The sequence below is a fragment of the Gorilla gorilla genome, chromosome 6 (genome assembly GCF_029281585.2).
Source record: "Gorilla gorilla gorilla isolate KB3781 chromosome 6, NHGRI_mGorGor1-v2.1_pri, whole genome shotgun sequence".
Lineage (NCBI taxonomy): Eukaryota > Metazoa > Chordata > Mammalia > Primates > Hominidae > Gorilla > Gorilla gorilla.
In genome coordinates, this window is record NC_073230.2 from 154316400 (window position 1) to 154332977 (window position 16578).

Sequence of the window (16578 nt, forward strand, 5' to 3'; positions counted from 1 at the left end):
ACAGTTGAGACTTGAACATCTGTGGATTTTGGTATCTGTAGGGGGTCCTGGAACCAATTCTCTACAGACCCGAAGGGCTGACCAATGACAGCACAGTATCTCATCACATTCAGTTTCTGGGGGTTGGGGCAGGACAACTTTAGCAGCCATTTTGGAGTTCTGCCTACTGCAGGTGGGATGCTTCTGAAGGATTTCTGGAGCCCTTTCTGCCCCCTCCCCACCCCTCGCTACTCCTGATTAACCAAGCCTCAATTCTGAATATTTGTGGATTTTCCCATAGATATCTACTAGTCCTGAGAAGCAGGAACTCAGTTCAGATTTGTTTATCCCACCTTATTTTTCTTCTTCTTACAATACACTTAAGTCTGACAGTACAGACTTTTCGTTTGCTCCCCCTATTGTGAGTTTTCTTAAAGTGAAACTCTGCAATTATGTTTGCCAAGTTTGGTTCTTATTACGGTTGTCACAGGACAATTTGGTTCTCAGGAGTAAGATGTTCAAATATGACTATACACTCACTTTGCTCTGATGTGGGTGAGGGAATCTAATCTCTATATCCGAAATACACAGAACATATACACGAGACAAATGGAGAGCCATATTATTGAATAAATACTGCTATGAGTAGGTAACAGGAATGAAACATAATACCCCAGGGGAAGAAATGGCTACCATCGTTTATCTAGTACAATAGGTGGGAAGGCAGAGAATACGAACACTGATACTACCGGCTGGCAGGTTAAGATGGTCATGGCTTCAACTTTCACAGTGAAGTAGGAAGCAAACTCTGAGAATGAAGAGGATGGAAGAAGCGAAAAAAGTTTGTTTGAATTAAACTAGAGAGAAATTAGATGAATACATGCAGGATTTTTATTGCTGTTGCATATTATATTAATTGTCCTGTAATGCTTTTACATCTGACTTCGTTTAGCTTATTTTTGACATCTTGTGGTAGAACTTTGAGACAATATATTGTTTTCCAAGAGTTTTTTCAAGTGCTTTGGTGTGCTGAAATAGTATTCTATCAGTTCCAGAAATCAGAGTATTCTCTGTGTTAGGTATTTGCTTTTTTTCTTTTGAGACGGAGTCTCGCTGTGTCCCCCAGGCTGGAGTGCAGTGGTGCGATCTCGGCTCACTGCAAGCTCCGCCTCCCGGGTTCACGCCATTCTCCTGCCTCAGCCTCATGAGTAGCTGGGACTACAGGCGCCCGTCACACGCCCGGCTAGTTTTTTGTATTTTTAGTAGAGACGGGGTTTCACCGTGTTAGCCAGGATGGTTTGGATCTCCTGACTTCGTGATCCGCCCACCTCGGCCTCCCAAACTGTTGGGATTACAGGCGTGAGCCACCGTGCCCGGCCAGGTATTTGCTTTTATGCTACAACGTACGTAATTTATTTTTTGTTAAGGGCTCTTAGTCACTAGGATTAATTTTTGTTTCTAGCATAGCTTTTTCTTAGGATGTCAGAGCTCTTTGTGACTAAACTCTTAAACACTGTACATAAAGAGGAACCAAATATATCAAAGGCAAATTAATCACCATATTTCTTCCAGCAACAGAGTAATACTGTGATGATAATGGACAAGAAGAAAGAATCTTGCTATCATAAAATAATGCTGTATAAAAATTAGTCAAATCATGGAATTCAACTCATGTATATAAAGTAAAAATCAAGGCATTCAAGTAAATGCTGAACTAAAAGATAATGTTGTTCAAAGCATGTCAAATTCCTAAAAACAGACTTTGGGGAACTAAGTGGTTAGGCATTTAGACACTGTACAGAAATGTTTTCTCTATCTAGTCTTATTAAGAGAAAGACATTTATAAAAAGAATTTTACAGGTATCTTCATGTTTTATTCTCACAATGTAGACACTAAATCTAAATGCTTACTATAATTTTATCAGTAAACTCAAAAGCTGTTGTTAAAACACCATAGATCAATAGTTCAAGCTTAGCGGCACCATTTGAGTGAGAGAGTAAATGTCTATATGTATTTGAAGTTATGTGTTAAGGAAACTACATACTATATAAAAGCTCATTAAACAAATAACATTAAATGAAATAAACTGAATTCTTTCCTTAGATATAATGATGTATTCTGTTATTATAAGTAAATAGCAAATTTCTATGCTATAGCCTTCTTTGCTATATGCATTTCTTTTAATTTTCCTATGAATTCCAAATTTACCAACATGAACAAATATTATCTACTCCAATACCCTGTCCATAATTGATTTGCAGCTGCATGTTTTTTCCTTCCCCACATCCCTCTCTCTTTCTCTCTGTTTAGAAAATTATTCTTGCTTTTAGGGGCACAAAGTAGTTTAGTACTGAAGGAAAGCCAGAGATAATTAAAGCACAAATACAGATCCAGATAGACTCAAAAGGACTTAGACATTTACAACAAGTAAAGAAAATGCAAACTATTTCTAGAAAGTGGTCTAAATTTAAGTACATTAAAAATTGTATGCATATGGCTGGGTGCGGTGGCTCACACCTGTAATCCCAGCACTTTGGGAGGCCGAGGCGGGCGGATCACAAGGTCAGGAGATGGAGACCGTCCTGGCTAGCATGGTGAAACCCCGTCTCTACTAAAAATACAAAAATTAGCCAGGCGTGGTGGCAGGCGCCTGTAGTCCCAGCTACTTGGGAGGCTGAGGCAGTAGAATGGCGTGAACCGGGGAGGCGGAGCTTGCAGTGAGCCGAGATTGTGCCACTGCACTCCAGCCTGGGCGACAGAGCGAGACTCTGTCTCAAAAAAAAAAAAAAAATCTTATGCATATAATAACAAAACAATTCATGCCACCCCAAATAATATGTACTTCTGCTAGGCAATATTTTGCTAGTGGTGACTCATAAAGCCCAGAGGCAAGGTGTGCAGGCTACATAATTTAATTACAAGTGTTTTAACAATTTTTGATTTTCCTAAAAATATTGTTAAGAAATGTTGTTCACCTAGTGATCAAATTGCTATTAGAAATATTTCTGTGTGTATGCATTTAATTTTCTCTCTCATGTTTCTCAGCTAAAGTTAAGGATGATTAACTTGTATTGAACTAAGTCAAAGGTTTTAAAATTATTTCTTACAGGTTAAATAAAAGTGTGAGCAACCAGTACTTCAGAAGGAAGTACATATTTTAAATATAGACTAGAAAAATTACAAATATATATAAAGAAAATGAATTTTACTGATGACATATAGATTTATTCTTTTTTTTTGTTTTCTGTGTGACTTTGTACATATTCATAATTACACTGTCATTGTTTGCATGCCATCTTGTTGCAAGGCTTAGATATTCTTGCAGGTAAACCCCATGTTTATTGCTCTTCATATTTTGATGTGGCATACTTATGGTTTTTAGCATGTAATACAGGGATTATAAGACCTATGACACATACTGACCAATAAATGAAAAACATTTGGGATAGATACAAAGAGAACTAAACATACTTTGAAAAATACGTTTATATTGGAATCACAGCCTGTAGAAGGTAGGTTGAAACTTAGGGAATGAATTTACCCAAGCTAATCTATTGCCAAGATAAAAAATTGTCACCATTCTCTATAGAATTTAAATCGACACGGAGTCTTGATGTAATATCTAAAATGCCCAGACTAAAATAAAAGTTCCTTAGTCTACAAAAATCCACGGAAATATTAACTGACATAGAAAGAACAATCAACACATGCCAACACCAAGATGACGCAGATGCTGAAAATAATCTGATAAAGACATTAAAACAACTTTCCCCAAACTGCTTGAATAACAATCATGAATGTTTTTTAAACACATGCTAAAATAGAAAGTCTCATTAAAAAAGTAGAAGATATAAAAATAAACCAAATGGACAGAAAATACAATAACTGGGGGAAAAAACCTCACTGTAAGGACTAAATGGGAGAATTAAGATGACAGACAAAAGAGTGAGTGAATTTGAAAACAGATTAATAAAAATTATCAAACATGAGTAGAGATTTTTTTTAAAAGGCTAGAAAAAACAAACCAAATAACCAATAAATGCACAAACAGAGCTAGAAGAACCTTTGAGTCAGTAACACAATGTCCAACATCCATGTTGCTGGAGTTCCAGAAAGAGTGTAGGATTCAAAAGTGTTTGATAAAAATGAAGAATGAAAACTTTTCAAATTTGGCAAAGACATAAAACTATAATCAAATAAGCTGAGTAAATTGCAACAGGATAAATTCAAAATGATCTACATTCAGACACATAATAATCAAACCACTCAAAACAAAGAAAAAAACTTGGAAGCCCCCAATGGAAAATGACACATTACCTATAAAGGAACGCAGATTCTAATGAGTAAAAGTCACATTAAAAGCCATGGACACCAGAACAAAGTGGTACTCCATTTTCAAAATGCTGGCAGAACTGTTAACCCAGAATGCCATAGCCACTGTAAATCAGGAATATGGGTGAAACAAATATTCTCAGATAAAGGAAACTTAAGAGAAGTTGTAGCCAGCAGAAGCGGTCTACAGTAATACTAAAGAGAAGTTTCCAGACAAAAAGGAAATGATTTTGGAAGGAAACTTGGAACGTCATTAAGGAAGGACACACAACAGAAATGGCAAATATTGCACGCATATAATGGACTATTCTTATCTTGAGTTCTTTAAAGTGCATGTAATGGTTGCAGTGTATGTGAATATGATTTATATGACAATTATAGCATATGGGAGGATAGTAAAGATACCTATATGATGGCAATGTTTATATATTAAAATTAAAGTTGTAAAATATCAACTATAGGCTGTAAGTATGTACTTTATTATCACTAAAGTAACTGTTACAGTTATAAAATAGTCAAAGTCACAGTATATAAATTAAAAATGGAATACCAAAAATGTTTAAATAACCTCTTGAATGAATGAATGAAAAAAAACAGAGGAACAAAAATACTGCAGAGAGAATAGAAGAATTAAATGTTAGACTTAAATATATTGAAAATAACTTTAAAGGTAAATGGACTAAAACACAAATGCAGAGCTTGACAGTACGAATTTTATTAAATATTATTCATCAAAACTGTGAAGTTTTCTACCGTTAGTTTTCAAGATTTCTGTCCCGTTGTCCTCCTCTTTTGGGATTTGTATTTGATATATGTTGGTACACTTGATGTTCTCCCACAGGTCTCTGAGATTCTATGTATTTATTTCAATCCTTTTTTCCTTTTTTTGTACTGGATAATTTCTATTGATCTATATTCAAGGTCATTGATTATTTCTTATGCCACTTTAAATCTGCTATTAATTCCATTTAGTGAATTGTTTATTTTAGTTTTTATGCGTTTCAACTCCAGAATTTCCATTTGCTTCTTAGTTTCTATTGCTTTATTGATAATCTCTATTAGTTAAATCATTGTCACTATATATTTCTTTATTCCTTTAAACTTGGCTTCTTTTAATTATTTAAAAATTATTGTTGTAGCTCTTTGTTTTCCTCAACCTCTCTTTATTCACATAACAATATACATTGGAGATTGCTCAAAGTATATTTTTTCTTTCTTTTTCTTTGATTTTTGTGTAATTCACATAACACAATTAACAATTTTAAAGTGTATAATTCAGTGGCATTTAGGACATTCACAATGTAGTACAACCACCACCTGTGTCTAGTTTCAGAACATTTTTCTTACACCAAAAGGAAACTCCATACCCATTAAGCAGTCCTTGCCTGTGTGATTCTGTTTTGCATTGATATAAAATAATAACTAAGGCCGTGTAATTTATAAAGAAAAGAGGTTTACTTGGCTCATGGTTCTGCAGGCTTTGCAAGAAGCATGGCACTGGCGTCTGCTTCTGGTGAGGGCCTCAAGAAACTTCCAATGATGGCAGAAGGCGAAGGAGAAACAGGTACGCCACATGGCAAGAGGGGGAGCAAAGGAGAAAGGAGAAGAGGTGCTATGTTCAACAACCAGCTCTTGCATGAATGGAGTGAGAACTCACTCATTACGATGAGGGAGGGCACCAAGCCATTTATGAGGGATCCACCTCTGTAACTCAAATACTTCCCACCAGGTCCAACCTCCAACACTGGGGATTAAATTTCAACATGAGATCTGGAGAGGACAAACAAACTATATCACTCCCAGTTATTCACCCTCCAGCTTCTAACAAGCAGGGATTTGCTTTCTGTCTATAGATTTGCCAATTCTGTACATTTTGCATAAATGTTTGGCTTCTTTCACTTAACACAATTTTTAAAAGTTCATTTATATTGTAACGTGTAGCATTTCTTAATTTCTTTTCATGGTGGTGTAGCTCTTTTAAAGTCTTGACTGCTAATCTAACATCTCAGCCCACTCAGTGGCAGTTTCTGCATATTTATCTTTTTTTCTGGAGCAGGGGTCACATTTTGCTATTTCTTTGGATAGCTCATAAAATCTTGTTGAAATGTGCATTTTAGAAAATATTTTAGCAACTTTGGATCCTTATTTTTTTTTCCTTGAACATTACTGTTTTTGTTATTTTGTTTACTTATTAACCTGAAAAGTAATTTGCCTAGACTGGTCTATGGACTCTCTCTGCTGTGTTGTATAGTCACTGTATTATTGCTTTGTAAAAAAATATTATAGTTATCATTTTACTTAGTTTTCTAGAGGTGTTCACTTCTTTGTGGTCAGCTACTGATGCATTATAGTTTGTAATGGGCTGAAACATCTTAAGAAATAAGGTTCCATCCTCTGCTGATGTATCAAAATGTGGATGTGAAAGTGCGTTTGAATTTCAGGTAATTTTTCAGCTCACCTCAGTATTTAGTTTCGTTTGGTTCTCTCAGATCTTTACTATGTGTGTACGTACCTGCACAGAAAGCCCAAGGCTTGTGAAAGATCATAAGGACCCTGAAAATTTCCGACAATTTCAAGATCTTGTTAAATTTCTGGCCATTCCTCTATTTTACTGTATCACCTAATGTGGAATGCAATCAGGCTAAGGGAGCTGTTGGCTTTCCCCAATCATTATCTAATGAATTTGCTACTTGTACTGACAATGCCCCTGAGTGTCAGGGCTCTACCTGCCAGTCCAAATTAAGTCAGCCCCCCTCTGGCTGCTTTGCCTCTGTTGTTCATAACCAGCCACGGCCTTGCAGAATCACCATGCTGTCCAAGTTGCTATGGTGATTGTGGAAGCCTTAGGCATAAATGCCCTAGCTACCCACAGGTCTTACCTGAAGTTTAGCAGTTTTTTTTTTATTTATTTTCTTTTAGTAAATAAATGTTTCTCGTTGTGTTTCTTGCCTTAAGTCGATTCCCATGTACTTGATACAATTATTTTGAACAATTTCGTCCAGTTTGATAACTGTTTTGAGGGGAGAAAATGCACCAAACTTCTTACTTTTTTCAGAGATGAAAGTCGTATCCTCTTTAATGTTATTTTTGTCTAATATTGAGTTCATTCTCATTAGTAACCCCTTCCAATAGTTGTTATTACTATTTTTTTTTGTCTTGCTCTGTTGCCCAGGCTGGAGTGCAGTAGCACAATCCTGGCTCACTGCAACCTCCACTTCCCAGGTTCAAGCCCAGCTAATTTTGTTATTTTTAGTAGAGACGAGGTTTCTCCATGTTGGTCAGGCTGGTCTTGAACTCCTGACCTCAGGTGATCCACCTGCCTCAGTCTCCCAAAGTGCTGGGATTACAGGCATGAGCCAGCATGCTCAACCTACTATTGTTTTTCTTAATGCTATGAATACAGCCAATGTTAATTTGGGCTTATCCCTATCACTACCAATTATTTTCACCATTGCTTATTTTCTGAATTAATTTTTTATTTCTTTTTCAAGTACAGCCTTTAGTAGTTCCCTCAGTGAGGTTTTCAGTCAATTCTCAGCAATCCTGAGATGTTTACTTATGGGCTTTTAAATTTTTATTCAAATATAAATACCTCCACTGAAGGTACCTGCCCCCTGTTTACAAAGCCCTGTTACAAAATCATCTTCCTACTGAATTCAGCACCAACATCATTTTTCTTATGCTCTCAGAAAATCCAGAAGGAATGAATCAACCCGTCTAGATCAGGGTTCATTACCTGGCAAGCTACAGTTGGAGTACACTAGGTAGTGAATGTATTTTGTGTGGGAGGCATAGTGTTAGTATTTTTGAAATTTTATCTTTCATTGCTACATAATATTTGTACATATTTATGGGGTACATGTGATATTTTGTTACATGTATAGAATGTGTAATGATCAAGTCAGGCTACATAGGACATGCATCACCAGGAGCATTTATCATTTCTATGTGTTCAGAACATTTTAAGTCCTCATTTCTAGCTATTTTGAAATGTACTCCACATTGTTGACTATAGTCACCCTAATCTATTATCGAACATTAGAATTTATTCTTTCTATCTGAAAGTATGTTGGTACCGATTATTCAACCTCAGTTCATCTCTCCTACCAACACAAATCCATATATTTAACAGCCTGTGGTAACTATCATTGTACTCTTTACCTACATGAGATCTTTTTTTTTAGCTTCCGCATATGAGTAAATACATGAGATATTTGTTTATCTGTGTCTGCATTACTTAACATAATAACCTCCAGTTCCATCCATGTTGCTGCAAATGACATGATTTCATTCTTATTTGTGGCTGAGTAGTATTTCGTTGTGTAAATATACCACATTTTCTTTATTCATCCACTGATAAATGTTTAGGTTGATTATATATCTTTGCTATGGTTAATAGTGCTACAGTAAACATAGGGGGCACATGTATCCCTTTGATGTGCTGTATTAGTTCATTCTCACACAGCTATGAAGAAATACCCAAGACTGGGTAATTTATAAAGGGAAGAGGTTTAATTGACTCACAGTTCAGCATTGCTGGGGAGGCCTCAGGAAACTTAAAATCATGGTGGAAGGCAAAGGAGAAGCAGACACCTTCTTCACAGGGTAGCAGGACGGAGTGAGTGCAAGCAGGGGAAAGGCCAGAAGCTTATAAAACCATCAGATCTCCTGAGAACTCACTCACTATTATGAGAACAGCCTGGGGGGTAATAACCCCCATGATTCAATTACCTCCAACTGGGTCCCTCCCACGGCACATGGGCATTATGTGGATTACAATACAAGATGAGACTTGGATGAGGACACAGCCAAACCCTATCATATACTGATTTCTTTTCTTTTGGTTAGATACCCAGTAGTGGCAATGCTGGATCATATGGTAGTTCTATTCTTAGTTGTTTGAGAAACTTTCATATGGTTCTCTATAGTGGCTCTACTAATTTACATTCATACTAACAGTGTATGAGAGTTCCCTTTTCTCTGCATCCCCATCAGCATTTGCATTTTTTTTTTTGTAATTTGATAATACAGTTCTAACTGGGGCGAGATGATATTTCATTGTGGTTTTGATTTACATTTTTCTGATGATTAGCAATATTGAGTGTTTTTTCGCTTACCTGTTGGGCATTCATATGTCTTCTTTTGATAAGTGTGTATTTAGATCCTTTTCCCACTTTTAAATAAGATTGTGATTTGCTATTGAGTTGTTTACAAACTTACATATTCTGGATTTTAGGCCCTTGTAAGATGAATAGTTGCAACTATTTTCTCCCATTTAACAGATTACCTCTTCAATCTGTTAAATGGGAGAGTGTTTCCTTTGCTGTGCAGAAGATCTTTAGTTTAATGTAGTTACATTAGTTTATTTTTGTTTTTGTTAATTTTTATATATTTAGAGAGATAGTCATCTAGTTTCATTCTTCTGCATATGGATACCCAGTTTTCCCAGAACTGTTTGTTGAAGAGGATTTTCTTTCCCCAGTGTATGTTCTTGGCATCTTTGTGAAATAGCAGTAAATATGAGGGTTTATTTCTGGGTTCTTTAATTTGTTCCATTGGTCTCTGTGTCTATTTGTATACCAATATCCTGCTCTTTTTGTTACTATGGCCTCGTAATTTCAGGTAGTATGATGCTTCCAGCTTTATTCTTTTTTTCTCATGATTTCTTTGGTTATTCAGGCTCTTTTTTGGTTCTATACAAATTGTAGGATTGCTTTTTCTGTTTGTGTGAAAAATGTCATTGGTATTTTGATAGGAATTGTGTTAAATCTGTAGATGCTTTGGACAGTACAGTTATTTTAACAACATTAATTATTCTAATCTACGAGCATAGGATGTCTTTCCATTTCTGTTCTCTTCAATTTCTTTCATCAGTGTTGTGTACTTTTCCTTGTAGATGTTTTTCACCTTATTAATTAAATTTATTTCTAGGCATTTTATTTCTTGGTACCTATTGTAAATGTGATTGTTTTCTTGATTTCTCTTTCAGCTGGTTTGTTATTGATGTGTAGAAACACTACTCATTTTTATATGTTGATTTTGTATCCTTCATCAAATCTTTATTTATCAGATCAAAGAGTTTTTTGGCTGAATCTTTAGGTTTCCTAAGTATAAGATTATATTGTCTGTAAAGAGTGACAGTTTGATCCCATCTTTTCCACTTTGGATGACTTTTATTTCTTTCTTTTTCCTGGTTGTTCTGGCTCGAACTTCAAATAATATATTGAACAGGAGTGGTGAAAGTGAGCATCCTTGTCTAGTGTCGATGCTTAGAAGAAAGGCTTTCAGCTATACCCATTTTAGTATGTTAATTGTGGATTTGTCATATATGGCTTTTATTATTTTGAGGTATGTTCCTTCTATGCTTTGTTTAGCATTTTTGTCAGGAAAGAATGTTTTTATCAAATGCTTTTTCTGTATCTATTGAAATGATCATATGGCTTTTTTTCTTTATTCTGTTGATGTTATGTATCATGTTTGTAGATTTCTGTATGTTGAACCATACGTGCATTCCTGGCATATATCCTACTTGATAGGTGTATTATATTTTTGATGTGCTGTTGGATACAGTTTGCTAGTGTTTCATTTAGGATTTTTGCATCTATGTTCACCAGCGACATTGGCCTGTAGTTTTTTTTTTCTTGTGTCCTTGTTTGATTTTGGTATCAGGGTACTACGAGATTCATATAATAAGTTAGAAAGAATTTCCTTCTCTCCAATATTCTGTGATAGTTTAAGGATAATTTGTATTACTTCTTTTCATGTTTGGTACAATTTGGCAGTGAAGTGATCTAGTCCTTGGCTTTTCTTTGTTGAGAGACTTTTTGTTACTGATTCTATCTTGTTACTCCTTATTGGTCTGTTCATGTTTTTAATTCTTCTGATTCAATCTAGTAGGTTGTATGTGTCCAGGAATTTATCCATTTCTTCTAGGTTTTCTAGTTTGTTAGTGTTTGGTTGTTCGTAGTAGTCTTGATGATCTTTTGTATTTTTGTGGTATCAGCAGTAATGTCTCCTTTTTAACTTCTAATTTTGTGTATTTGGGTCTTCTCTCTTGTTTTCTTGGTTAGTCCACCTAGTGGTTTTTGAATTTTATATATCTTTTTGATAAACCAAGTTTTCATTTTGTTTATTATTTGTATTGCTCCTTTTAGTCTCTGTTTAGTTCTGCTCTGATCTTTTTTTATCCCTTCTACGAATTTGGGGTTTGGTTTTTCTTGCTTTTCTAGTCCCTTGAGGTACATTGTTAGGTTGATTATTTGAAATATTTCTACCTTTTTGATGTAGGCATTTATTACTATAAATTTCCCTAGTAGCACCACTTTTTTTTCTATATCTTGTAGGCTTTTGTATATTGTTTCCATTTTTGTTTGTTTCAAAAAAAAGTTTGATTTTTGTTTTAATTTCTTCACTGACCCAGTGATTGTTCAAGAGCATGTTGCTTAATTTCCATGTATTTGCGGAGTTTTCAAAGTTTCTCATGTTACTGATTTCTTGTTGTATGCTATTGTGGTCTGAGAAGATATCTGAGAGGATTTCGATTTTTAAAAAAATTGTTGAGACTTATCTTGTCTAACATATGATATCTCTTGGGGGATTTATCATATGCTGATGAGAAGAATGTGTATTCCCGCATCTGTTGGATGAAATGGTCTGTAAATGTCTGTTTAGATCCATTTAGGCTAATGCAGTTTGAATCCAATGTTTGCTGATTTTCTGTCTAATCAATCTATTCCAAGGAGTGGAGTTTTGGAATCCCCAACTACTATCTTGCTGGAGTCTATCTATCCTTTTATATCTGTGAATATTTACTTTATATATCTGAGTACTCCATTGTTAGGTGCATTATGTGGTTTGGATGTGTCCTATGCAAATCTCACCTTGAATTCCCACATGTTATGAGAGGGACCCTATGGGAGGCACCATGTGGGAGGTAACTGAATCATGAGGGCAGATCTTTCCCATACTGTTCTCGTGATAGTGAATAAGTCTTATGAGATCTGATAGTTTTAAAAAGAGGAGATCCCCTGCATGAGCGCTGTCTCTCTCTCTCTCTCTTTTTTGCCTGCTGCCATCCATGTAAGACATAACTTGCTCTTTCTTGCTTTCTACCATGATTGTGAGGCCTCCCCAGCCATGTGGAACTGTAAGTCCATTGAAACTCTATCTTTTGTAAATTGCCCAGTCTTGGGTATGTCTTTATCAGCAGTGTGAAAACAAACTAATATAGTACATTTATATTTGGAATTGTTAAATCTTCTTGATGAATTGATTCCTTTATTATTATATAAATACTTTCTTGATATCTTTACTATTTTTGACTTAAAGTGTGTTTTATCCTATATAAGTATATGAATTCTCGCTTGCTTTCGCTTTTTGATTGAGTGGATTGTTTTTTTTCCATTCCTGTACTTTCAGTCTGTATGTGTCTTTAGAGGTGAAGTGAGTTTGTTGGACACAGCATATAGTTGGGTCATGTAGCATATAAATTTTAAGTGGAAAGTTTAATTCGTTTACTTTCAAGGTAATTTTGATATGTGAGAATGTATTACTGTCATTTTGTTAATTGTTTTCTTGTTGCTTTGTATATTCCTTGTTTCTTTCTCTCATCGTTTATGGTTATGGTTTGGTAGTAATAACATTTAAGTTCTTCCTCTTCCATATTGGTATGTTTCCTATACCAGTTAGTTTGCACTTTCAAATGTTTTCATGACTGTGAGTATCTCTGTTTAGCTTTCAGGTATAGGATTCCCTTGAGCATTTTCTGTAAGGACATTCTAGTGGTAAAAAATTCTCTCAGTTTTTGCTTATCTGGGAATCTTTATTTCTCCTTCTCTTATGATGATAACTTTGCTGGAAATGGTATTCTTGGTTACCAGTCATTTTCTTTCAGCACTTTTGATATATTGTCCCATTCTGTCCTGACCTGCCAAGTTTCTGCTGAGAAATCTGTTGTTAGTTTAATAGGGTTTCCTTTATATGTGAGTAGATACTTTTCTCTTGCCGTTTTTGCAATTCTCCTTGTCTTTGATCTTTGACAATTAGACAATAATGTGCCAGGGAGAAGTTCCTTTGGGGTTGTATCTATCTGGGGACACCTGAGTGTCCTGTGTCTGGATGTGTAAGTCTCTTACTAGTCTTGAAAATTTCTGGGGTGTTATTTTTTCAGTTTTTTATGCCATTAAACTTCTTTTCCTTTTCTGGGAGACCCCAAATTGAGATATTTTGTTGCTTTATCATGTACCATATATCATGTAGGCTTTCTTTGTTTTTTTTTTTCATGTTTTAAAAATCTGGGTAGGTTATTTCAAAAGACCTGTCTTCAAGTTCTGAAATTCTTTCCTCTGCTTCATTTAGTCTGTTATGGAAATGTGCAATTGTATTTTACATTTCATTTATGAAATTCTTTAGTTCAAGGATTGTGTTTTATTCTTTTCAATAATATCTATCTTTTCTCAAATTTCTCATTCATATTCTGAATTTTTTTCTGATTTCTTTGTATTGCTTATTTGTGTTCTCTTGTATCTCACTGAAATTCTTTAATATCATTATTTTGAATTTTATCTCAGGTATTGAGTACATTTCTTTTTGTTGGAATCTGTTGTTTGAGAATTATTGTGTTCCCTTGGAGGTGTCATTTTTGTTGTTGTTGCTCTTTTATGTTTTTTGTAGCCCTTCATTGATGTCTGTCCCTGAGGTGTAACAGTTACTTCTTCTAATTTTTTTGAATTGGCTTTCATTGGAGATGAGTTTTTCCTGTAGATCTACCTGTGGTTTCATTTGTGTAGGGCACTTTAGCTTTGATTTTGGATCCTGGCAGTAGTGTCGTTTTTATATGATTGCTTTGGCTGTAAACAGTATGAGTGGTGTCTGACTTTTTCAGTGATTTAGCGTGCAGATATTAGTGAAGGCTGAAAGGAGCTTTTGCTGGGAATGGGACACCATGTGGGCCAATCTTCAGGACCCCATGGTGGCAGCAATAGGCCAACTATGCGTATCCTTGAGCCCCGGTCTGTATACATATACACTGGCACTAGCGGGTCCAAGCAGGACTATCCTTGGGCCTCCAAATGCTTGCTTGAGTGCCAGAAGTGGAAGCAGGTGGTCAGGTAGGCTCGGGAGTCCTTGGACCCCTGAGCAGTGTGTGTGATGTGGGCTGTGATAGTAGTGGTAGTGGGACAAATGCTTGGGCTTTCAGGTGGCACCTGCTGATGTTAGTGGTGGCTGTGACAAGCCAGCCATGTCTGTCCTCAAGCCCCCAGGATAAGCTTCCAGATGCCAGCAGTGTTCAATAGGATGGGGCAATCTCCAGGCCTCCCGACAAGCATGCTTGGGTATCAGTAGCAGTTATTTCTGGACTTGTTCTTTGGCACCCTGGTGATCTGCATGTGTGCCCAGTGACCAATTGGGCGGGTTGATCACTGAACCCCCAGGTAGCAGGCTTGGTCACTATCCTCAGGATCCCCAGTGGCAAACACAGGTGCAGGCTGTGGTGAGCAGGGCAGGGTGATCCCTAGGCCCTGGTGGTGTGCTTGTGTGGTGGTGGCAGCAAAAGCAGTGAGTGTTGAAATGTTGTCTCTAGGGCACATGCACGTATGTGGCAGCTCTGCTGTTGAGGGGGCAGCATTGCCGTTAGTGACAATGGCCCCACAAAGATAAGTTTTAGACTCTGGGGATTATGCATTTAATTTTCCAGTGGTGACAGTGGCTGCAGGAGATGGTGAATAGAGTCTGTCCCCAGAGTACTTGGACATGGGTGGCATTCCTGTTGCTGGAGGGAGGCAGGGTTGCTGTTGGTGATAGTGGCCCAAGACATGTGGGTTTCAGACTCTGGGGAGTATGCTCTTTGGTTGTTTTTGTCCTGGAAACAGCCTCTTTATTGCTCTGCACTGCCCATCTCCTGGCATGTAGGAAACTATGTGGGCTAGATTGCTAGGGCCCCTACTGCTCTGCTGGGTCTAACCAGCATCTCACCACTATAGCCCTCCAGGTGGAGGTAGGAGGATGTCAGTGGGGCTTCAGGGATGTGGAGATACACAGGCTCTTGGGCCTCATGTCAGGATGCAATCTGCTGGGGTTTGGGCTCTCAAAATGGCCCTTTGCTGCAATTGTATGGGACTCAGGGATGGTGTGGGACCCAGTGTGAGCTCCCTTTCTGGAGCAATACCATCATGCAGACTACAGGGAAATCCCTACGCCAGTCTCAGAGATTACAGGGGTTGAGGGACTCTCCTGCAGCTAGGAGTACAGAAGTCTGCAGTGGGAATGTGAACCACTACAGATCTCTTCTTGCCCTCTCCTTGCACTGGGGAGCCTCTATGGGCTTCCAGCCCATTGCAGCTGGGCTGTCCCCATCACCTCCCTCTTCCCAGGTATCTCAAGTATTTCCTGCCTCTTCTCTGCTGAATCCAGTACTCTCTCTTAGATGTTTTATTCAAAGTGTGATTATCTACTCAGTATTTTGGCTCTTCTTTGTGGAGGGGTTGAGTGTCCTGTGCCCCTAGTTAGTCATCTTGGAAGACCGCCAACATTATTTATAAATACATTTAAGTACTTAAAATACTGAAATTTAAAGCACTCTACAGACCTAATAACCAGGCAAATTCATACATTGACATAATTTGCTTAGTGTCTGCGGTAATCAGATTTCGTGCCAGTTAGATTAGGCTGGGGTTTCTTAATAGTGATTCAGCTCATACCTTTATGGGGCATTTAGAAAGCATGTAAGAGGGTGTGGTGTTAACAATAGTTGAAGACTGGGGATGTTAGATGCTCTGCAATGTAGGCAGCACTTCTGATTAGCAAAATCTTGCTTCTTTAACTGTAGAGATAACTTCTCTACAGTTATCTCTGCAAAAGTGAGAAATATATTTATGTTTGAGGTGAAAATTCAGCTCCATAGTAAAAATCAACATAAGAAATAGTTTTTGTATTGTTTTTATATATCTTTGTAGGAGTGCAAATGTTGTATAAATTGAGAAAAGAGGTACTTTGTTTTGCTAAGTATACTATGAAAATTTGATTATCATTTTGACAAATTATGAAAACAATGACATTCTAATTCACGAATTTTAAATGGCCAATGCAACATGCCTGTAACAGACTGTACTTGTAGCTATAGCACTGGGGAGATTACACATAAGTAGAATCATCTGACTATTTCATTATATGTTTTAGTGTACTCATGCTCAAACTTTGATTATAAATCAATTTCCTTTTATTTCACCTTTATTATGCAGTAAGACCACTATACTGAATTAAAAATT